We start from the raw sequence: 25,277 nt of genomic DNA, 5'->3' as shown, positions 1-25,277 counted from the left end.
TGAGTATTTATAACTGAGAACGCTTATCCCATTTTGTTTCGTATTTACTATCCGAAAAGAAAACATCCTCTTAAATAGCGCATGGGCTACAATCTTAGACAGGGTCAAGGGTTCCAAGGTCTTGGCGGCTCACCTTCACCCAAACTGCATACAAGTAAGGCCAACTAGTCGGGTGTTGTATACTTTTATTGTTTGCAAATGATTCTTGTGATGAGCATACGGTTTATATATTTTCGGCGATGATTGAAATATCACAATGATTTTCGTTTACTTATCAATTCAGAAACAAATCATCGAATACGATATAAAAAGTAAATATCATGAAGAATGCTTGACCGTTGATAAAGTAGGAATTGAAAAACTCCTAGCGAGGAAATCCTGTTTCGTGTAGAATTGATTGCCTGCTAGACTGCGAGCAGTCTCTTGCTTTTCTTTTATGTCATAGTAGATCGAGAGCATAATTTTACTTTCTCACTCACCGCGCTTGGCTGTGAGGAAAGAAGGACGTCGACCGCTCGCGGAGACTCAACGCTACAAAGAGCGTTCTTGTTTTTGAATTATTCTCTTTTGCAGAATCTTTCTCCGACTCTTTCTAAAAGATAATAAGAAGGAGTTACAACCCTTAAAAGTGACTGTTATTATTAATATTATTATTTCGACGTCATCACCTTTGGTTGTAGGGTACCATTCAATATGTTTTTGATGTGAACCAAGTAAGTTGAATAAATCTCAATGAGGTGTTATGGAATAATTTAAAATTGCGGCAGTACAAATGTAAGTAGTGCACACACCACAAAGTGTGGACGGAAGGCTAAAACGGAGAAAAATATCTCCATTATCAAAAATATCAAGATACGTGTACATAAGGCCATGAAGTAAATTCAATTTAATGTAATTTTAGATTTTAATAATTTAATTCGTCTTGCCGAATTTTTGAAAACGAACGTGACGAAATTTTCTTCAATAAATTTGTCACCTCTGCATGCATCGAATCAAGAAAACATCATGTATAAAGTTTTAGTTTGAACAATGCAACTGATTAAAAAGAATAACTTTCAGTTATCGGACCTTTCTTTTTCATAAATCCATCCAAGCAAATTTGATTGGTTGACCCTCTATCATGATCCTTCCAAAGTTTTCAGTGATCTCCCCTGTTGGGTTCTCAGTTACGACTGATCCCCCCTTTTTTTCTCCTAAAAATCAAGTGATCCCCCCCAAAATCCTCCTTCCCCCCTCCCCCAGGCGATAAATAATGACCGGTCCCTAGGAACCAATGAGATTTTATTTTGGCATCTAAACATGGCATTTCTAAAAAGGGCAGATTCTTGTTACACGGTTACACTGAAGGTGATTCATCTACGATCTCACTGGCAATAACCTTCTGCTATCGACGATCACCTCGTTCACGTTAGCTCAACTTCAGATTGCTTTTTTCTTATCGACATTATATATACGACTTCGTCGCATGGAGATCGTTGGTTCACCGCTCGCGTGTATGTGTAACGCGTCCCACACCAGTAACTTGGAAAAGAAAACTAAATATAAACGGCTCTCGCAGTCTATTAACTAATTAAAATTCCTGTAGCTAAAATAATGGACAAAGTAGACGAAAAATTCCAAACCCCTTCTTCACCCCGAATCAGCACTCACTTATGGACGGGAAAATTTCACCTTTTGGCGTTCGCAACGCTTCCTCGATTCGGCTTTGTTGATTTGTTGGCTTGATCTTGCGGTGTGGGGTGGGTGGAGAGTACATAGAAAATTATTTAAGATACTGTATTATTGATAAGAATTGCCCTATTAAATACCTTTTTCTTTTAAATATATGTAAGACGCCCCACAAGTGGACTTCTTTGCCACTGTTCATGGTGACAGTTCGCTTTCAGAAAATCCACAAAATTTTTACAACAATATTCTGGTGCAAAAGGACTCCAATGTTACCTTGACATGCACTGCAAAGGGGCCGAAAGAGCCATCTGTGTGGGCAAGCTCCCACTACTACTATCCGTATGAAATGAACTGGTTTGTCAACTTAACGTATCTGGAGATGCCTATCTGCACTTACAAAAAACCCAGCCCGAATAAAACCTGCATTCTGAATTTGGGTAAAGTACAGCCAGATGACCGTGGGAGATATTTCTGCCAGGCAGTTAACCGAGGGGGATGCACTTATAAGGAACTGAATCTTATTGTCACTGGTGGTTACAGTACTACCACTGGTTCAAGTAAGTAACGAAATTCAGAGCCAAATCTTTCAATCTTTCAATCTTTCTTTATTTCACACTATATAAGGCATTTACAAAAATGTACGTAGGTAGGAGATCGATGTAGCTGTAAATATATTGGAACTGACAATAATTTGTATGCAAGTTAAGCGATGTCACTTCCCTGGTTTCGCGGCAAAAAATGCTTAAAAAAAGAAACAGAGACTACAGAGACCTCAATATCAAACTAGGATGGCCATGTGAATGTCACTTGAATAGGTTATTTAAATAGTGGAAGGGTTTGATATCCAAACTTTCACTACTTAGGTGTGACTAATGTATACAGTGAAACAAATACATAGCATGAGTCGATTAAAAAAAAAAAAACAATGCTGTCGTTTAACTGCACTGTATATGTAGCCTCCTACATGGTCCTAAGATACAAATTATCAACAGGGGTTATAACCTGTTACACATAGTTCCAAAAGTTACAGTGGAATAAAAGAATTAAACAGGACATTACATGAAGGACTTAGTAGCCGTTACATAGAGGTTATTAGCCGTACTGACGTATTGTAAATTAATATTAAGTGTAATTCTCTGTTCCTAAATCAACTCATCTATGGTTTGCAGTGACAGATGTGAGTTTTACTGTGGCCACCAAGGAAAGTTTTTGTGGTTTGTGACAACCCTATGACATTTTTTTTTCTTTCCATCATTTGGTTTAGAACAAACCTCCCAAACACCACATTACGAAACGACCCTGGTGCCAGGAACACCTGAAGCCCCAGCAACACATGTGGTCCCACCAACTTCTGTGCAGGACCAAGCAATAACAGTTGTCTCAGTAACACCCATAGTGCAAGCAACACGTGTTTTTTCATCAACACCTGAGGATCTCCAAGCAAGAATAGTTTCCTCAGTAACACCCGAGGCGCAAGCAACAAGTGAGATCCAATCAACATCTGTGCAGGTCTCAGCAACATCAGTTTCATCAGTAACACCAGAGGCGCAAACACCAGTTGTAGTCCTCAGCAATAATAAAGGTAAATATAAACAGTGGCATTTGTTCTGTAAGTTAGTGAACCAGCTTTTTAAATTAAGTCGTTGATAGTAGTCTGTAGAATACGTAATACATGTCGTGGCGTCATAGCCAAAAGTTACCAGTACCGTACAATCTACTTATTTACGATTAATTGCACTGTATATGTAGCCCTCGTACATGGTCTTAAGATTCAAATTATCGGCAGGGGTTATAACCTGTTACACATTGTTCCAAACGTTACAGTGGAATAAAAGAATTAAACGGGACGTTACATGATGGACTTAGTAAGCGTTACATAGGGGTTATTAGCCCTACTAACGTATTGTAAATTAATGTTTAGTGTAATTCGCTATTCCTAAATAACCTCATCTATGGTTTGCAGGGACAGATGTGAGTTTTACTGTGGCCACTAAGGAAAGTTTTTGTGGTTTGTGCAAACCCTGTGACATTTTTTTTTCTTTCCATCATTTGGTTTAGAACAAACCTCCAAAACACCACATTACGAAACGACCCTGGTGCCAGCAACATCTGAGGCCACAGCAACACATGTGGTCCCACCAACTTCTGTGCAGGCCCAAGCAAGAACAGTTTTCTCAGTAACACCCATAGTGCAAGCAACACGTGTTTTCTCATCAACACCTGAGGATGCCCAAGGAAGAAAAGTTTTCCCAGTAACACCCGAGGCGCAAGCAACAAGTGAGATCCAATCATCATCTGTGCAGGTCTCAGCAACATCAGTTTCATCAGTAACACCAGAGGCGCAAACACCAGTTGTCGTCCTCAGCAATAATAAAGGTAAATATAAACAGTGGCGTTTTTTCTGTAACTTAGTAAACCAGCTTTTTAAAGTAAGTCGTTGATAGTAGTCTGTAGAATACGTAATACATGTAATACATGTTGTGTACGTAACACATGTCGTAGCGTCATAGCCAAAAGTTACCAGTACCGTACAATCTACTCATTTACGATTAATTGCACTGTATATGTAGCCCTCATACAGGGTCTTAAGACTCAAATTATCAGCAGGGGTTAAAACCTGTTACACATTGCTCCAAAAGTTACAGTGGAATAAAAGTATTCAACGGGACGTTACATGAAGGACTTAGTAGCCGGTACATAGGGGTTATTAGCCGTACTGACCTATTGTAAATTCATATTTAGTGTAATTCGCTGTTCCTAAATCACCTCATCTATGGTTTGCAGTGACAGATGTGAGTTTTACTGTGGCCACTAAGGAAAGTTTTTATGGTTGGTGACAACCCTATGAAAGTTTTTTTTTCTTTCCATCATTTGGTTTAGAACAAACCTCCCAAACACCATATTACGAAACGGCCCTGGTGCCAGCAACATCTGAAGCCCCAGCAACACATGTGGTCCCACCAACTTCTGTGCAGGACCAAGCAACAACAGTTTCCTCAGTAACACCCATAGTGCAAGCAACACGTGCTTTCTCATCAGCACCTAAGGAAGTCCAAGCAAGAAAAGTTTTCCCAGTAACACCCGAGGCGCAAGCAACAAGTGGGATCCAATCAACATCTGTGCAGGTCTCAGCAACATCAGTTTCATCAGTAACACCACAGGCGCAAACACCAGTTGTCGTCCTCTGCAATAACAAAGGTAAATATAAACAGTGGCGTTTGTTCTGTAAGTTAGTGAACCAGCTTTTTAAATTAAGTCGTTGATAGTAGTCTGTAGAATACGTAATACATGTCGTAGCGTCATAGCCAAACGTTACCAGTACCGTACAATCTACTTATTTACGATTAATTGCACTGTATATGTAGCCGTCGTACATGGTCTTAAGATTCAAATTATCGGCAGGGGTTATAACCTGTTACACATTGTTCCAAACGTTACAGTGGAATAAAAGAATTAAATGGGACGTTACATGATGGACTTAGTAAGCGTTACATAGGGGTTATTAGCCCTACTAACGTATTGTAAATTAATGTTTAGTGTAATTCGCTATTCCTAAATCACCTCATGTATGGTTTGCAGGGACAGATGTGAGTTTTACTGTGGCCAATAAGGAAAGTTTTTGTGGTTTGTGCAAAACCCTATGACATTTTTTTTTCTTTCCATCATTTGGTTTAGAACAAACATCCAAAACACCACATTACGAAACGGCCCTGGTGCCAGCAACATCTGAGGCCCCAGCAACACATGCGGTCCCACCAACTTCTGTGCAGGACCAAGCAATAACAGTTTTCTCAGTAACACCCATAGTGCAAGCAACACGTGTTTTCTCATCAACACCTGAGAATGTCCAAGCAAGAATAGTTTCCCCAGTAACACCCGAGGCGCAAGCAACAAGTGAGATCCAATCAACATCTGTGCAGGTCTCAGCAACATCAGTTTCATCAGTAACACCGGAGGCGCAAACACCAGTTGTAGTCCTCAGCAACAATAAAGGTAAATATAAACAGTGGCGTTTGTTCTGTAAGTTAGTGAACCAGCTTTTTAAATTAAGTCGTTGATAGTAGTCTGTAGAATACGTAATACATGTCGTAGCGTCATAGCCAAAAGTTACCAGTACCGTACAATCTACTTATTTACGATTAATTGCACTGTATATGTAGCCCTCGTACATGGTCTTAAGATTCAAATTATCGGCAAGGGTTAAAACCTGTTACACATTGTTCCAAAGGTTACAGTGGAATAAAAGAATTAAACGGGACATTACATGAAGGACTTAGTAGGCGTTACATAGGGGTTATTAGCCGTACTGACGTATTGTAAATTAATATTTAGTGTAATTCTCTGTTCCTAAATCACCTCATCTATGGTTTGCAGTGACAGATGTGAGTTTTACTGTGGCCACTAAGGAAAGTTTTTTGTTGTTTGTGACAACCCTATGACATTTTTTTTTCTTTCCATCATTTGGTTTAGAAAAAACCTCCCAAACACCACATTACGAAACGATCCTGGTGCCAGCAACATCTGAGGCCCCAGCAACACATGTGGTCCCACCAACTTCTGTGCAGGACCAAGCAACAACAGTTTTCTCAGTAACACCCATAGTGCAAGCAACACGTGCTTTCTTATCAGCACCTAAGGAAGTCCAAGCAAGAAAAGTTTTCCCAGTAACACCCGAGGCGCAAGCAACAAGTGGGATCCAATCAACATCTGTGCAGGTCTCAGCAACATCAGTTTCATCAGTAACACCAGAGGCGCAAACACCAGTTGTCGTCCTCGGCAATAATAAAGGTAAATATAAACAGTGGCGTTTTTTCTGTAACTTAGTAAACCAGCTTTTTAAAGTAAGTCGTTGATAGTAGTCTGTAGATTACGTAATACATGTAATACATGTTGTATACGTAATACATGTCGTAGCGTCATAGCCAAAAGTTACCAGTACCGTACAATCTACTTATTTACGATTAATTGCACTGTATATGTAGCCCTCATACAGGGTCTTAAGACTCAAATTATCAGCAGGGGTTAAAACCTGTTACACATTGTTCCAAAGGTTACAGTGGAATAAAAGAATTAAACGGGACATTACATGAAGGACTTAGTAGGCGTTACATAGGGGTTATTAGCCGTACTGACGTATTGTAAATTAATATTTAGTGTAATTCGCTGTTCCTAAATCACCTCATCTATGGTTTGCAGTGACAGATGTGAGTTTTACTGTGGCCACTAAGGAAAGTTTTTTGTTGTTTGTGACAACCCTATGACATTTTTTTTTCTTTCCATCATTTGGTTTAGAACAAACCTCCAAAACACCACATGACGAAACGACCCTGGTGCCAGCAACAACTGAGGCCCCAGCAACACATGTGGTCCCACCAACTTCTGTGCAGGACCAAGCAATAACAGTTTTCTCAGTAACACCCATAGTGCAAGCAACACGTGTTTTCTCATCAACACCTGAGGATGTCCAAGCAAGAATAGTTTCCCCAGTAACACCCGAGGCGCAAGCAACAAGTGAGATCCAATTAACATCTGTGCAGGTCTCAGCAACATCAGTTTCATCAGTAACACCACAGGCGCAAACACCAGTTGTAGTCTTCAGCAATAATAAAGGTAAATATAAACAGTGGCGTTTGTTCTGTAAGTTAGTGAACCAGCTTTTTAAATTAAGTCGTTGATAGTAGTCTGTAGGATACGTAATACATGTCGTAGCGTCATAGCCAAAAGTTACCAGTACCGTACAATCTACTTATTTACGATTAATTGCACTGTATATGTAGCCCTCGTACATGGTCTTAAGATTCAAATTATCGGCAGGGGTTATAACCTGTTACACATTGTTCCAAAAGTTACAGTGGAATAAAAGAATTAAACGGGACGTTACATGATGGACTTAGTAGCCGTTAAATAGGGGTTATTAGCCCTACTAACGTATTGTAAATTAATATTTACTGTAATTCGCTATTCCTAAATCACCTCATCTATGGTTTACAGTGACAGATGTGAGTTTTACTGTGGCCACTAAGGAAAGTTTTTGTGGTTTGTGACAACCCTATGACATTTTTTTTCCTTTCCATCATTTGGTTTAGAACAAACCTCCAAAACACCACATTACGAAACGACCCTGGTACCAGCAACACATGTGGTCTCACCAACTTCTGTGCAGGGCCAAGCAACAACAGTTTCCTCAGTAACACCCATAGTGCAAGCAACACGTGTTTTCTCATCAACACCTAAAAATGTCCAAGCAATAATAGTTTCCGAAGGAACACCCGAGGCGCAAGAAACAAGTAAGATCCAATCAACATCTGTGCAGGTCTCAGCAATATCAGTTTCATCAGTAACACCAGAGGCGCAAACACCAGTTGTCGTCCTCAGCAATAATAAAGGTAAATATAAACAGTGGCGTTTGTTGTGTAAGTTAGTGAACCAGCTTTTTAAATTAAGTCGTTGATAGTAGTCTGTAGAATACGTAATACATGTCGTAGCGTCATAGCCAAACGTTACCAGTACCGTACAATCTACTTATTTACGATTAATTGCACTGTATATGTAGCCCTCGTACATGGTCTTAAGATTCAAATTATCGGCAAGGGTTAAAACCTGTTACACATTGTTCCAAAGGTTACAGTGGAATAAAAGAATTAAACGGGACATTACATGAAGGACTTAGTAGGCGTTACATAGGGGTTATTAGCCGTACTGACGTATTGTAAATTAATATTTAGTGTAATTCTCTGTTCGTAAATCACCTCATCTATGGTTTGCAGCGACAGATGTGAGTTTTACTGTGGCCACTAAGGAAAGTTTTTTGTGGTTTGTGACAACCCTATGACATTTTTTTTTCTTTCCATCATTTGGTTTAGAACAAACCTCCCAAACACCACATTACGAAACGACCCTGGTGCCAGCAACAACTGAGGCCCCAGCAACACATGTGGTCCCACCAACTTCTGTGCAGGACCAAGCAATAACAGTTTTCTCAGTAACACCCATAGTTCAAGCAACACGTGTTTTCTCATCAACACCTGAAGATGTCGAAGCAAGAATAGTTTCCCCAGTAACACCCGAGGGGCAAGCAACAAGTGAGATACAATCAACATCTGTGCAAGTCTCAGCAACATCAGTTTCATCAGTAACACCAGAGGCGCAAACACCAGTTGTAGTCCTCAGCAATAATAAAGGTAAATATAAACAGTGGCGTTTGTTCTGTAAGTTAGTGAACCAGCTTTTTAAATTAAGTCGTTGATAGTAGTCTGTAGGATACGTAATACATGTCGTAGCGTCATAGCCAAAAGTTACCAGTACCGTACAATCTACTTATTTACGATTAATTGCACTGTATATGTAGCCCTCGTACATGGTCTTAAGATTCAAATTATCGGCAGGGGTTATAACCTGTTACACATTGTTCCAAAAGTTACAGTGGAATAAAAGAATTAAACGGGACGTTACATGATGGACTTAGTAGCCGTTAAATAGGGGTTATTAGCCCTACTAACGTATTGTAAATTAATATTTACTGTAATTCGCTATTCCTAAATCACCTCATCTATGGTTTACAGTGACAGATGTGAGTTTTACTGTGGCCACTAAGGAAAGTTTTTGTGGTTTGTGACAACCCTATGACATTTTTTTTCCTTTCCATCATTTGGTTTAGAACAAACCTCCAAAACACCACATTACGAAACGACCCTGGTACCAGCAACACATGTGGTCTCACCAACTTCTGTGCAGGGCCAAGCAACAACAGTTTCCTCAGTAACACCCATAGTGCAAGCAACACGTGTTTTCTCATCAACACCTAAAAATGTCCAAGCAATAATAGTTTCCGAAGGAACACCCGAGGCGCAAGAAACAAGTAAGATCCAATCAACATCTGTGCAGGTCTCAGCAATATCAGTTTCATCAGTAACACCAGAGGCGCAAACACCAGTTGTCGTCCTCAGCAATAATAAAGGTAAATATAAACAGTGGCGTTTGTTGTGTAAGTTAGTGAACCAGCTTTTTAAATTAAGTCGTTGATAGTAGTCTGTAGAATACGTAATACATGTCGTAGCGTCATAGCCAAAAGTTACCAGTGCCGTACAATCTACTTATTTACGATTAATTGCACTGTATATGTAGCCCTCGTACATGGTCTTAAGATTGAAATTATCAGCAAGGGTTAAAACCTGTTACACATTGTTCCAAAGGTTACAGTGGAATAAAAGAATTAAACGGGACATTACATGAAGGACTTAGTAGGCGTTACATAGGGGTTATTAGCCGTACTGACGTATTGTAAATTAATATTTAGTGTAATTCTCTGTTCCTAAATCACCTCATCTATGGTTTGCAGTGACAGATGTGAGTTTTACTGTGGCCACTAAGGAAAGTTTTTTGTTGTTTGTGACAACCCTATGACATTTTTTTTTCTTTCCATCATTTGGTTTAGAACAAACCTCCCAAACACCACATTACGAAACGACCCTGGTGCCAGCAACATCTGAGGCCCCAGCAACACATGTGGTCCCACCAACGTCTGTGCAGGACCAAGCAACAACAGTTTTCTCAGTAACACCCATAGTGCAAGCAACACGTGCTTTCTCATCAGCACCTAAGGAAGTCCAAGCAAGAAAATTTTTCCCAGTAACACCCGAGGCGCAAGCAACAAGTGGGATCCAATCAACATCTGTGCAGGTCTCAGCAACATCAGTTTCATCAGTAACACCAGAGGCGCAAACACCAGTTGTCGTCCTCAGCAATAATAAAGGTAAATATAAACAGTGGCGTTTTTTCTGTAAGTTAGTAAACCAGCTTTTTAAAGTAAGTCGTTGATAGTAGTCTGTAGAATACGTAATACATGTAATACATGTTGTATACGTAATACATGTCGTAGCGTCATAGCCAAAAGTTACCAGTACCGTACAATCTACTTATTTACGATTAATTGCACTGTATATGTAGCCCTCATACAGGGTCTTAAGACTCAAATTATCAGCAGGGGTTAAAACCTGTTACACATTGTTCCAAAGGTTACAGTGGAATAAAAGAATTAAACGGGACATTACATGAAGGACTTAGTAGGCGTTACATAGGGGTTATTAGCCGTATTGACGTATTGTAAATTAATATTTAGTGTAATTCGCTGTTCCTAAATCACCTCATCTATGGTTTGCAGTGACAGATGTGAGTTTTACTGTGGCCACTAAGGAAAGTTTTTTGTTGTTTGTGACAACCCTATGACATTTTTTTTTCTTTCCATCATTTCGTTTAGAACAAACCTCCCAAACACCACATCACGAAACGACCCTGGTGCCAGCAACAACTGAGGCCCCAGTAACACATGTGGTCCCACCAACTTCTGTGCAGGACCAAGCAATAACAGTTTTCTCAGTACCACCCATAGTGCAAGCAACACGTATTTTCTCATCAACACCTGAGGATGTCCAAGCAAGAATAGTTTCCCCAGTAACACCCGAGGCGCAAGCAACAAGTGAGATCCAATCAACATCTGTGCAGGTCTCAGCAACATCAGTTTCATCAGTAACACCAGAGGCGCTAACACCAGTTGTCGTCCTCAGCAATAATAAAGGTAAATATAAACAGTGGCGTTTGTTCTGTAAGTTAGTGAACCAGCTTTTTAAATTAAGTCGTTGATAGTAGTCTGTAGAATACGTAATACATGTCGTAGCGTCATAGCCAAAAGTTACCAGTACCGTACAATCTACTTATTTACGATTAATTGCACTGTATATGTAGCCCTCGTACATGGTCTTAAGATTCAAATTATCGGCAGGGGTTATAACCTGTTACACATTGTTCCAAAAGTTACAGTGGAATAAAAGAATTAAACGGGACGTTACATGATGGACTTAGTAGCCGTTACATAGGGGTTATTAGCCCTACTAACGTATTGTAAATTAATATTTACTGTAATTCGCTATTCCTAAATCACCTCATCTATGGTTTACAGTGACAGATGTGAGTTTTACTGTGGCCACTAAGGAAAGTTTTTGTGGTTTGTGACAATCCTATGACATTTTTTTTTCTTTCCATCATTTGGTTTAGAACAAACCTCCAAAACACCACATTACGAAACGACCCTGGTACCAGCAACACATGTGGTCTCACCAACTTCTGTGCAGGGCCAAGCAACAACAGTTTCCTCAGTAACACCCATAGTGCAAGCAACACGTGTTTTCTCATCAACACCTGAGAATGTCCAAGCAATAATAGTTTCCGCAGGAACACCCGAGGCGCAAGGAACAAGTGAGATCCAATCAACATCTGTGCAGGTCTCAGCAATATCAGTTTCATCAGTAACACCACAGGCGCAAACACCAGTGTTAGTCCTCAGCAATAATAAAGGTAAATATAAACATTGGCGTTTGTTCTATAAGTTAGCAAACCAGCTTTTTCAAGTAAGTCGTTTATAGTAGTCTGTAGAATACGTAATACATGTCGTAGCGTCATAGCCAAAAGTTACCAGCACCGTACAAACTACTTATTTACGAGAGCAAGCAAGAATAAGAGAGAACGACTGCAGAACCGACAATTTGACTAACAATAGACGACTGTTTAAATGTGACAGGAGACGGATCGAAACGCACCAATTACTGATTACGAGTCTTCATAGGAAATAACATCACTGCTTATCTGACAGACGACCAATAACATCGCGACGTAATTGACCTTTCTTTTTCATAAATCCATCCAAGCAAATTTGATTGGTTCCCCCTCTATAATGATCCTTCCAAAGTTTTCAGTGATCTCCCCTGTTGGGTTCTCAATTACGACTGATCCCCCCTTTTGTTCTCCTAAAAATCAAGTGATCCCCCCAAAATCCTCCTTCTCCCCTTCCCCAGGCGATAAATAATGACCGGTCCCTAGGAACCAATGAGATTTTATTTTGGCATCTAAACATGGCATTTCTAAAAAGGGCAGATTCTTGGGACGCGGCTACACTGAAGGTGATCCATCTACGATCTCACAGGCAATAGCCGTCTGCAATCGGCGGTCACCTCGTTCACGTTAGTTCAACTTCAGACTGCTTTTTTCTTATCGGCATTATATATACGACTTCTTCGCATGAAGATCGTTGTTTCACCGCTCGCGTGTATGTGTAACGCGTCCCACACCAGTAACTTGGAAAAGAAAACTAAATATAACACTCTCGCAGTCTATTAATTAATTAAAATTCCTGAAGCTACAATTAAGAACAAAGTAGACGAAAAATTCCAAACCCCTTCTTTACCCAAAAGCAGCACTGACTTATGGATGGGATAATCTCACCTTTTGGCGTTCGCACCGCTTCCTCGATTCGGCCTTGATGATTTGTTGGCTTGATCTTGCGGTGTGGGGTGGGTGGAGAATACATAAAAAATTGTTTAAGACATTGTATTATTGATAAGAATTATCCTATTAAATACCTTTTTCTTTTAAATATATGTAAGACGCCCCACAAGTGGACTTCTTTGCCACTGTTCATGGTGACAGTTCGCTTTCAGAAAATCCACAACGTTTTTACAACGATATTCTGGTGCAAAAGGACTCCAATGTTACCTTGACATGCACTCCAAAGGGGCCGAAAGAGCCATCTGTGTGGGCAATCTCGCACTACTACTATCCGTATGAAATGAACTGGTTTGTCAACTCAACGTATCTGGAGATGCGTATCTGCACTTACGAAAAACCCAGCCCGAATAAAACCTGCATTCTGAATTTGGGTAAAGTACAGCCAGATGACCGTGGGAGATATTTCTGCCAGGCAGTTAACCGAGGGGGATGCACTTATAAGGAACTGAGTCTTATTGTCACTGGTGGTTACAGTACTACCACTAGTTCAAGTAAGAAACGAAATTCAGAGCCAAATCTTTCAATCTTTCAATCTTTCTTTATTTCACACTATATAAGTCGTTTACACAAGTGTACGTAAGTAGGAGAACGATGTAGCTGTAAATATATGGAACTGCAAGTTTAAACGATGTGACTTCCCTGGTTTCACAGCAAAATTTATGCTGGTGACCCTGTGGTTTTCAATGAACAAAAACCGAAAAAAAAAAAACCACAGAGACTACAGAGACCTCAATATCTTACTAGGATGGCCATGTGAATGTCACTTGAATAGGTTATTTAAATAGTGGAAGGGTGTGATGTCCAACTTTTCACTACTTAGGTGTGACTAATTTGTAGACGTAAATACGGTGAAACAAATACATAGCACGATTCGATTAAAAAAAACAAACGATGCTGTCGTTTAATTGCACTGTATATGTAGCCCCCATACATGGTTTTAAGATTCAAATTATCAACAGGGGTTATAACCTGTTACACATAGTTTCAAAAGTTTATAGTGGAATAAAAGAATTAAACGGGACGTTACATGATGAACTTAGTAGCCGTTACATAAGGGTTATTAGTAAAATACAACTAGTGGGTCTATTATCAATGCTGCGTTCTGATTGGTTGAGCTACTGCTAGGCTATATGTTATAGCCCACTAGTAGCGAAAAGCGCGGGCCTTAAATCACCTCATCTATGGTTTACAGCGACAGATCTGAGTTTTACTGTGGCCACTAAGGAAAGTTTTTGTGGTTTGTGACAACCCTATGACATATTTTTTTTTCTTTCCATCATTTGGTTTAGAACAAACCTCCAAAACACCACATTACAAAACAACCCTGGTGCCAGCAACATCTGAGGCCCCAGCAACACATGTGGTCCCACCAATCTCTGTGCAGGACCAAGCAACAACAGTTTCCTCAGTAACACCCATAGTGCAAGCAACACGTGTTTTCCCATCAACACCTGAGGATGTCCCAGCAAAAATAGTTTCCGCAGTAAAACCCGAGGCGCAAGCAACAAGTGAGATCCAATCAACATATGTGCAGGTCAATCAACATCTGAACACCAGAGGGGCAAACACCAGTGATAATCCTCAGCAAAAATAAAGGTGAAAAATTAATATAAACAGTGGCGTTTGTTCTATAAGTTAGGAAACCAGCTTTCTAAAGTAAGTCGTTGATAGTAGTCTGTAGAATACGTAATACATGTCGTAGAGTCGTAGCCAAAAGTTACCAGCACCGTACAAACGACTTATTTACGAGATCAAGCAAAATTACGAGAGAACGACTGTAGAACTGACAATTTGACTAACAATAGACGACTGTTTAAATGTGACAATAGGCGGATCGAAACGCACCAATTACTGATTACGAGTCTTCATAGACAATAACATCACGGCTTAACTGACAGACGACCAATAACATCGCGACGTAATTGACCGATCAGATCAATAACCAGAGTATAATACTATCAACTGACGTGATCCAACCCACTTTGACTCTGAAGATGACTACCGCACAGTCAATGTCAACAACCGCAGTCCTACTGGTCCTATTCAGGACTACGTTCACCCGGACGATCAAACTCAACCTACTTTTGAGTTGTTAGTATGTTTATTCATAGATTAACAGTTCTTGCGATTTTCCAAAATTAGATATTTGACATGTTTTAACGATGAAGTGCTTTACTCTGATTAAACATCAACTTTGTATAGACGCTATATGGCCATATGCTTATACTTTAAACTCGAAACGGTATGTTGTCTGAAGCTTCCGATACCGCTGAAACGACTGTGTTTTGAATTTAATCGACTTTCCCTTTATTCGAGTCCCTTCCAAAATGTTCAACCATGGATAGCGGACACAGACACTTCATGTAAAATCAGGAAAATCGTTTCATTTTTGTTGTCATGGTATCTGCCATCCCTTAACCGTTAATCGGGTTCCATTTGGTTACCGTAAAATTCAGAAAAGAAGCCCCTCCATGTATAAGCCCCCCAAACTCGTAACGCAAAACCCTCTGTTAAATCGCTCCTCTAAATATAAGCCCCCCGCCCAGCCCAGGGGCTTGTACTTGAAAATTGCCCTGAAATACAAAGTAAAACAAAGCAAAAACGGTAAATTTCCTTCCAACTATAAGGCTAGCCCAATCAATTTTAAAACGCAAATTTCCCTCCATAGATAATCCCCTTCGAATACAAGGCACTCCAAAAATAAGCCCATCAAAAAGGGTCTTTGAAAAATATAAGCCCCGGGGCTTATTTTTGGAATTTTACGGTATGTCATTATGAGAACTTAATCAATAATTGGCTCTTTAGCTAACTTAAGTTTTAACCAGTATATTTTCTTTTCTTTTAAGACAATGGTTCAAAGTGTCAGGAAAAGGAAACAGTCGTCACTAAAGTCAAAGTAAACTAGTAGATACGGTACACCACGAAGAAAACATAATAAATTAATGTAAAGACTTAAATAAATATTAATTTGCTTCAAGAGCCATTATGGCTCTTGTTTGATTTGTATATTTTGGTCGATGATCCATAAGACCGAAACAAAACTGATAAATTACTGTCGAACCTATACCAACGACCATCTTTCAACAACGGGCACATTGTCTGTTTACAGTCCCGTAAGATCGTCAAGATCGGGTGCTTTCTCAAACGGGTGGCCATATTGGTTTCAAATGTATGCATCTCGAGGGGTTGGGTTGGTAGATTTGATACTCTTCCCCAGGTTACACTTGCTATATTTAAAACCGTCTGACCAGCGTTTACAGTAAGGGACTGGCTTCGTAGAGGGAGGAAGATCCTAGAAGGTAAGACATCTTTTCGTTCGGTTTACATGATGATTTTTCAGTCCATGTGGTTACCAAAAAAGTGAAGGAATTAAAGACGGCGAGTGACAATAACCAACATGCAATTTAATATTTGGGCTCTTCTGCTCTCTTTCCTAGCATGTAACTACCTTTCAGCTGAATTATCACAATTTTAATTAAAGTGATCACAACTTTTTTCTGGTTTGTCCCTTATAGCTACTACTAGGATCTTCCTAGAAAAAGCAGCTGACATGGTGCTAGGGTCTTCCTCGTGCTATGCTATTTCTTGTACCTCCCAGCTACGAAGATCCTTGCGCTAGAGAGGACAAGTACAACCTTTGTCATGTAAACTGTAGAAAACTTACGGCGCTAGGATGATCCGCCTTGTTAGAACTTCCTCAGTTGGTGTTAGGATCTTTCTCCCACTATGTAAACAGCCCCTATGTGCTCGACAATGTAAGGAAAAATAGTCTATGAGGAGTGGCAAGCTGCCCTTAAGAGCCACCTTTGTTTTTTTTTTCCGGTGAATTCATTCACCCCTGTTTAAAATTTTTTACAATTGCGACTACCTAATAAGGTAACTCAACATTTATTCTCTTCCCCCCATTATGGCATTTGAGGATAAGTTCGACCGAAATTCATCTTTTATATCTTTTTACTATTGTCGTAAAATAGGGTATGCATATTTAAATATTCTGTAAAGTAAATATTTACATCATTTTAACCATAAATAGATGTTTAAGGTGACTCGACCCAGATTTTTTGGGGGGTACCAACCTATTTTGAAGCTCTCTGGTATCCCCACCTTTACTTTTATCGTAAGTCTAACACATAGAATGGATAACATATAGATCAATCTACAATATAACATAAAATTTTTGGCGATCGGAGTAAATGTCACGTGGTTATAATGCCACGCCCCTTTGAGGTCTGAGTCGAAAATCGGCTGTTGCCGGCATTTTTTTGTGAAAATCTCTCAGCTACACATAGTGCGCATTAGTGCCTTTCGCTGAACAGAGTTTCACCAAAATCGCAAAGACCCAATTCGAGAAATGCAGCGGTTTCCAAATTTAGGTCATAATTTATGCGAAAATGATAACTTTACACGGATTATATCTAATAAACCAAGAGATTCATCCCTTTATTTTGGGCATCGTTATAGCAGATGGGTCCTTGCAACTCAGCAAAACGCTTTAGGGCCTTGTAAATGCGCGCGATTTCGAGCAAAGCAAACATATAGAAATTATAGTTTTCGCTATTTGTTGACGTTTGTCAGCGTTTAAGAGTCCTTCTCACGAAAAAAGCATTTTTTAAAAAAATTCGTAGTTTTTTTTCCTTCCAATTTTTTCAGGGCCACAATTGATTAACCAACTACCCGGACACTGAATTTCATGGTCATTGAAAAACTGTGACATTATCTTCTATAAGCCCAAACTTGAGTAAACATTGAAGATTTTTAGCGTTTTGGCTGAGTTTGTGCTTTGGGAGTTGTCTATTGTTTCTAGTCTGTCATTATACAGCATTCTTGTTCAGCACGCGTGCAATGACCATGCTTGGCTGACTTCCGAATGCTCACCGAGATATTCCCGTCACGAGTTGGTTTAATTATTGGCTTGCATTAAACCTATGAAAAAATGATATTTTTGTAATAGTAAGCAGATTTAGTGTGCAGCACTTCTTGATTTTTTTTGCAAAGACACAAGAAGCACCAGAATTGATTAAAAATTGTTAGTTAAACCTCTATGCATCACGCGATGGCCTGTCTCACTGCACTAAAATCATAATATCTCGGCGAGCGTTCGGAAGTCAGCCAAGCGGACACTTTTCTCGTCACGGTGAATAAAAAAACTTACTCTCGGTTTAGTTTCTGAAAAAACGCTGCTTAACCTTTCTCCATTGGCTGCTGTTTTCTGCCTACGTGGCAAACACACATATACAGGGGCAAGATGAGATATAAGGAGAGAAACGAGAATTGGGTATTGGAAAGTGGGTGGTAAAAGAACAAGTACTTTGCGCCCAGTTTTAAGAGTTCCAGTTATTTAATGCGTTTACGAGAATATTCTTGCATAGACTTAGCTGCGACCACAAAATAATCTCTATAAATACTAGAAAACGGCATACAGTAAGCCAAAAGTAGAAGACACCCCATCTTCTTCTGTTTATTTTTTTTTTTTGTTGCGAAGAAAACGTTCAAGCTAAATTCGTTTTCGAAAATTGAAACTGTTTTCAGATAGTTTTGACCACAATGCTGTAAGTTGGGAAGAGAAGATGACGAAGCCCGATCATGAAGGTTTAAAATGAAAGACTTTGCAAACCCCTCCCACGCGCGAGGACCCTTCTGGTAGATTGTCGGATTTTAGCTCAAAAATCCGGGAATATCAGGTTTAACCAGTTTGGGTTAAATTATAAACCTGATCTTCTTGTATCCCCTCTTTTCAAGCCAATAAATGTTCATTTCTTACATTGGCGAGTTTTTTTTAGATAATATGCTTCATTTATGCATTTAAGAACTCTTCTCTTTACAAACCCTAACTGTTCAATATCCCTCTTAGCATTAAGATATAGCCCTAGCTATAGCCCCTCCCAGTCGAAAAATGACAAAGGAATAGCACGCCGGTTCCTTACTGAACCGTGCTCTACAGAAAAGGTAGGGTTTGGTGGGAGGGGCGAAATTTTCTTCGGGTGACCGTTGCGAACTGACAACCCATACGTTAATTAACATCACCAGGAATTAAGAATATTAAATGAGGTTTGAATAGCAGCATGTTCTGCGTGTTGATGTTTTCTAAGGGCCTGTTTACGAGGAGAAACGGTTACCCTTGCGCTAGGGTTACCCAGCAAGCGGGTTAACACTATGAAATTAAAACCCATGAAAATCCAGTGAAATTTTTCATGGTAATTTCACATGTTTTTCACAGGTTTTTCAGGAGATTTTGATGGAAAATTTTCATTGGTTTTTCACGGGGAACATGCCATGAAAATCTCATGAAAAAAGCGTGAAAAAACCCCTTAAAATTCAACGCTTCATGGCCCATGAAAAAACTTTAACAAACAAAAATCCCATGAAAATGCCATGAAATAGAATGAAACCCGCTTTTTTTTTCCATGGCTTTTTAATGGTAATGAAAAAGCCATGAATTAAAAAGCTCTTTTTTCATGGTGTCGGAATTTATGAGTTTTTCATGGGGTTGTTAAATTCATGCCCCATAAAAAAACCATGATTTTTCCGTGAACGGTCGAATATTAATGGTCATGAAAAAATGAAATGGCTTTTGATGACATTTTCATTACCCATGAATTATGGTCCTCTCTTATTTTTCATGGGAAAGACAAAGACATGGCTACCATGAAAATTTAGTCTTAAACTACTCTCGACTGTTAAATCAAATACATCACTGAGGATTTGTTGGCTGGTTAAATTGAAGCTATATGCATGTAGCAACAACCCTAACCCTAAATAAAAGCTAACCGTTTTTCAAGTCAGTGCTTAACCCTAATTATTATTCATTCAAAATATTTCCCCAATTCTGATTGGCTAAAAGCACACGTTTAATTCACCATAACCAGTTACTGATGACCAAATTTGGAAGAATTTTGACTTTAACGAGGAAATGACGTCAAAAATGCAGCGTTTTCGCAGGTTAAGGCACCGTTAACCGAGAAGACCTGGGGACGAGGTTGAGTTGTTTTCGTTGTGAACTTAAAAAAATGGCGGACATTTCACTCGTTTCAAGAGTAAGAACTAGGCAAAAAAATAGCTAAAAACACGGCAAGAACAGCAAGAAGACAACTTGAAGGGCGACATCTGCTATTTGGAGAATATTTGCGGAGCTGGACAAACCTAAACGCACACTATCGAAGATGAACTGAACATCGATGGATCGATGGAGGTAAGCATGTTTTAGCTATGTTTTTAAACTTGGAATTACTTTGAATGAACAATAAAACAGTTATTGAATTCGGCTTTCATATCATATGAAGAATTATGGAGATCTTGGAGGGTGTTATCCGCCTCGGCCCTCCTCGATCTCCATTATTCTTCATAAGATACTCAGCCTCATTCATTAACTGTTAATTACTATTCTCAGGGCTTATTTAAAAAAAAATCTTCAGTCTGCACAGTCTGCAGTCTGCATTTTAACATGACTGCACTTTAGTATGGTGTACTACAGTGTAAATAAGGCCATTAATGACAAAAAAGTGTCATTGCAATACAAAAAAAACATCTGGAATACATGTACTGTATCTCCTCTCCAGGCTACAATCATGACGTACCAAATTTCACCATTGAAAATGAACAACAAATTTCAAGGGTTCCATCCTACTTAGTTTGGACAAGTTTCAATGAAATAAAAAAAGCTCATTTTCAAGGCCAATACAGATGTTTATTTTAGCTAATAGCAAATGAACAGCTGTACAAGACAAATCATTTACGTGAAAACTAAAGTTGTTGTGTTACAATAACAAAAAAATGTAAATCTTACCCATGATCACTGTTGTTGCCTCAGCCATCAGATCCATCTTGTAAGCACAGTGATACAATGAATATTGAAATGCAGCAATATCTAAACAAAATTAACAGCAGAATCATGTCAAGAGTTCATGTAGAATATTTGATCCATCCTTAAATAATAAAACAATGGTTTTGATGATGCAAACCACTCAAAAGGATATCATTATTTTTAAAATAATCGATTCGTTAATGAAATATATGGATAAGCAGGTTTTGTTAAAGGTCAAGCCGGCTTTTTTGCTCTACTGCATCTCTAAAATTTCCCTATGTCTTTGGTTTGGTTTGCAAATTCAGCTGGTGGTAAGCTCTTTTTCAGCTGGTTGAACTAGCTGGCAGCCAGCTCTTAACGACATCCCTGTTAGCCTGTGTACAGACCACCCCCTCCCCTTAGTAAAAATCAGACAAGGGGCGTCTGTGATTCACTGTCACTAATCGTGAATGGGAATAACTTTGCATAAATTAAAAAAAATTGTTTCCGCTGACCAAAATTTCCATGGCTCATGTTTCATGTCATTCCAGTTCTCAAAATGACGGTGCATGCGTGTTATTTCCATCGAGTAACTTAGAGAGTGAGACATTTCTAAAATAGGATTACTCTATACCAAGCAAGAAAAATGTTCTTACAAGCCCATATTGAAGGAAAAGATCCATGTTCTTATGCAAGCCTTCCCACTGAATACGGGAAGTCATTAGTTTGAAATAAAGTGTTGACAAGTCAGACATGACTCATGAGCTCATGATAGTGTGAAACGTGACCTTAGCATTATTGTTTTGCTTGAGTTTTGATGAAAGGCCCTAAAGCCAATCAAAATCCCTCAATTTCATGATGTACACACTGTAATGATCTACATATAACAGCCAATCAAATCATTTTCCACATATTCCAGGAAAAATCACGTGGCCTCCATACACGATTACCAATGGTGAATCACAGACTCCCCTTCTCTGATTCTTACTGAGGAGAGGGGGGGCTTGTACACAGGCTACATCCCTGCTTACCCTGGCATGATTGTAAACAATCTGCTTTAATACATACATGTAATTTACTGTTGTCAGGTTTGTTGGAATGAATTTTGAACAGTTCCATCGGCAGAGCCAACCATATATAGCACACTGTAGTTCAACTTTTCTACCCTAGCTAAGCCAGCTACTGTAGTGTAGACAAAGATTGAAACTTCTTCCCCTATTAAAAAAAGAATCCCCTACTTTGAAGGAAAATAATATGCTCACGTGCTTTAATAATGATCAGAACAACGGAGTAATGGATCAGTCAATTCCAGCTGTGCCCAGCGCCCCCCCAGGCTACTGCAGGACATTTGCCCGCCTTGTCAGTCCCGGGGCTGGGGCATTTGCAAATTTTGTGCTGCCTGGGGGCCGGGCATTTGCCAACCCCTCGGCCATTCCCGAGCTTTTGACACACACGTTGTTTCCTATCAGAATATAACTACACAAAGGATTTTACTGGGAAAGAAAACAGATTGGCTCAAAGGCCATGTAAAGGCATGTTCTTGATTTTATGCATGCATTTCTTCATTGCTCATCAAGCCAGAATTACATAGCGAAATCTGGAGCTATCAAAGTGAATCAGCGTTTTTGGTCATTAAATCAAATTTCTGTTGAGATTATTTGAAAAGCATTCTTTCATATTTATAAAGCTATTCATAACATAAATTATAACTCTGGGCGCAGCTGGAATTGACTCATGCATAACAATTTCAAGGTTAGAATAGTGAGACTTTTTGTGTCAAGCAAGACTTTCATTTTGGTCACATGCACATCCGGTGTCTAAATAATTTACTTCTTTCATTTCTGTTCTGATCAAGGTCATGACCCTTGTATGGCTTTCCCCGAGTGAATCCGTTCGTCGAAGAAACTGATTTGTCGCTTGAAAAAAGGATCGTCATGCCCACCAAACATAAAAATAAAAATAAACTTAACAAAGACCATGCACAGCCTCTGTCACATTGTGTTCCGCAAAGCTTATATTTCTTACATCATGATCAACTTGAACTGTAATCGCGGCTCTGTCTGACTGTGCCCCAGCACACAACGACGAAACTATGATTATTTCGCTTTAGTAGCAAGTAATCTACAATAAACAAGCACTACTTAAGAATGATTAAAAACAAAACTCACCTAAAATCGTTTACCGAATCCAGCCGATCTGATATCAGCGGTGCGAAGTTTTCGTTACATGTTACACAAAAAAGCGATCGATTATGGTTCCTCACAGTCGCGCAACAAGTTACGTTTCTTAAACTTTTGCGCTAAAGGTTAAAACATGTTTTGAATCCGAAGATTCTTCCTAAAATTACAATCAGAGCGAACAAAACCCAACACTAGCGAAGCCGTCAGTTTCAATTTGAACCGCCTCAAACCGGTTTGCCTTGCGACCGCGCCTGTAATTCGAGCATCACTGTTGACCATTTTTACAGCGTGAGCGCTAAAAAACCAATCGAACTTTGATCGAGTAATCAACAGCCATCATTTTCAACTTCAAGGCGAGTTTTTGGGGAATTTACAGTGCTGTAATAGTTTTACAAGGAAAAAGATCGTCACCTACATCAAAGCGGAAGATGGACCAGTCTTTACAGTGTACAGTGAGGTACGATATGTAGCGAAGCATTGTAACAGATTAAAGCTAACAAGATACTCATACACTGCACGTGTAATATTTCCATACAGCAATATTCAGATCATATTTTACGCATTTAGGCTTACATGTAAGCTTAAGTCTTATGTTTCGATTCCCTTCACATCAACTGTTTGTGTAAAATAGTATGAAAATGGCTCCTGCAAGCATAATGTATGAGTGGGGCCGTACGGAAATCCTAATAATTAGGATTTAGGATTTGATAATTTATCAAACTGGACCCTTCAGCGGCAAAGCTAAAAACAATTCTCCACAAGGTACGGTTTTAATTTTCTTGTGATCCAAGAAACCTGAAGAAACGTAAGCTTACGTTTTATTCTTGTGTTTATTCTTGTGCTTCTGTTACGGCCATCCTCACCAACGTTCATATAATCTCTTATGCTTATGCTTGCATCGCCAAAACTGTACTTGCATGTCCATTTTACACACTGTATACAATGTAATTCCTATGATTTAGTTCTGTTCTGGTTGATAAATATGCAGCTTCATTTGAGAGTGGCTTATAAAATGGTTTGGCTCGTGGTAATGAAGATGAGTGGACTGCTTTAATAGGTGCCAGTACTACATGTAAAAGAGACATTGATCACAACATTTCAACATGACATTAGTCCGTTGCAATGTATTATTGATATCAAAATTTAACTCTTCAATTTTTTTATTTACTTGACTGTTTTGTACAGCGATGACCACAATATGCATTTTCTTGATTATTATTTTTATTATTATATATCAACAAGCAATGAGTTTATTTAGTCACAATTTATACAAAAGCACTGGCTCATATATACAACTGTCCATGTGTTGACCTTTTCCCTTTTCTTTTGCAAAGGTTAGGATTAATAATTTTTTATTAGTAATCATTAGTCTAACAGACCTTCATGTCCTCTAATTCAGTCAGTATTCATACAGTGTTGTACAGCTGTACTCGTGATTAAACAAATCGGACTCCTGCTACACAGTTGTCTGATTTTGTTAAACACTTGTACATGTATGATTGCAGCCTAAATTGGACTCCACTCAGTCTTATTTGCAGAACCTCTAATTTAGAGCAAATTTTCAGTTGCTAATTGTGATATTAATTATTCTGGGACAGGTTCAGTTTTCAAACAGAAGGAAAATTTACTACCAAGGTTCAAGCAGTGCTATGGGAGGCAACAAATGCAGCTAAGAATTTACACATTTTAGCATGTAAACTGGATTTACTTAAACCTTCAACACTGCATTGTATATATATATACTTTTTTTTCATAAATGTCTTGCTAGCCTCCTAAGTGTATGTTTACAACAAGTACATGACTGTATTTCTACATGTTAAAATGGATTGAAAATTCAGAGTACTACCATAAACTATTAATAATGTTCAAAATGTACAATAGTCACAGTTGTTGCTAAATTTTGGTTTCCTTTTTTCAATAAAATAGCATTGTTGGCCTTTGAAGATGCCTCTTTATTGAAACATTATTTGTAACTGTACTTCTGTACTTTAGAAATGTAGCATGCACTTTTCAACCCAGGCCAGCTCCGATCTCGCCTCTTGACTTGATAGCTTTAACATTATCATGAAAGCCAGGAAAAATCTTGTTTACATTTTGTGCTGTGTGTAATACATAAAACGGCCTGAACACTGTATTTTTAATCAAGTAAGTTACACTTAAATCATCCAAATCATTTTCAACAAGAATTGATTACGTTACATAATTTGCAGAGTGTAAAAGATTTATCAGAAGAATTTAGTTTTTATACTGGTGAATCAGTTTAACAAATAGAAAGTAGATGATCTGACCCCGTGATCGTATCTCGATTCAAG

The 25,277-nt window shown here is 38.9% G+C and overlaps 1 long non-coding RNA gene across 1 annotated transcript; it reads left to right on the top strand.

Annotated features, from left to right (window-relative positions):
- The first annotated feature begins 13,066 nt into the window (after positions 1 to 13,066).
- LOC140940920 (uncharacterized) lies at positions 13,067 to 17,031 on the top strand. The gene is made up of 3 exons (XR_012166384.1): positions 13,067 to 13,496; positions 14,295 to 14,601; positions 15,852 to 17,031. It is a non-coding gene; the product is annotated as an uncharacterized lncRNA (long non-coding RNA).
- Positions 17,032 to 25,277: the final 8,246 nt, after the last annotated feature.

This window comes from Porites lutea, chromosome 6 (genome assembly GCF_958299795.1).
Source record: "Porites lutea chromosome 6, jaPorLute2.1, whole genome shotgun sequence".
In the NCBI taxonomy this organism is placed as follows: Eukaryota; Metazoa; Cnidaria; class Anthozoa; order Scleractinia; family Poritidae; genus Porites; species Porites lutea.
The sequence above is the reverse complement of the archived record's forward strand: the minus strand, read 5'-3'. Positions and strand labels throughout refer to the sequence as shown.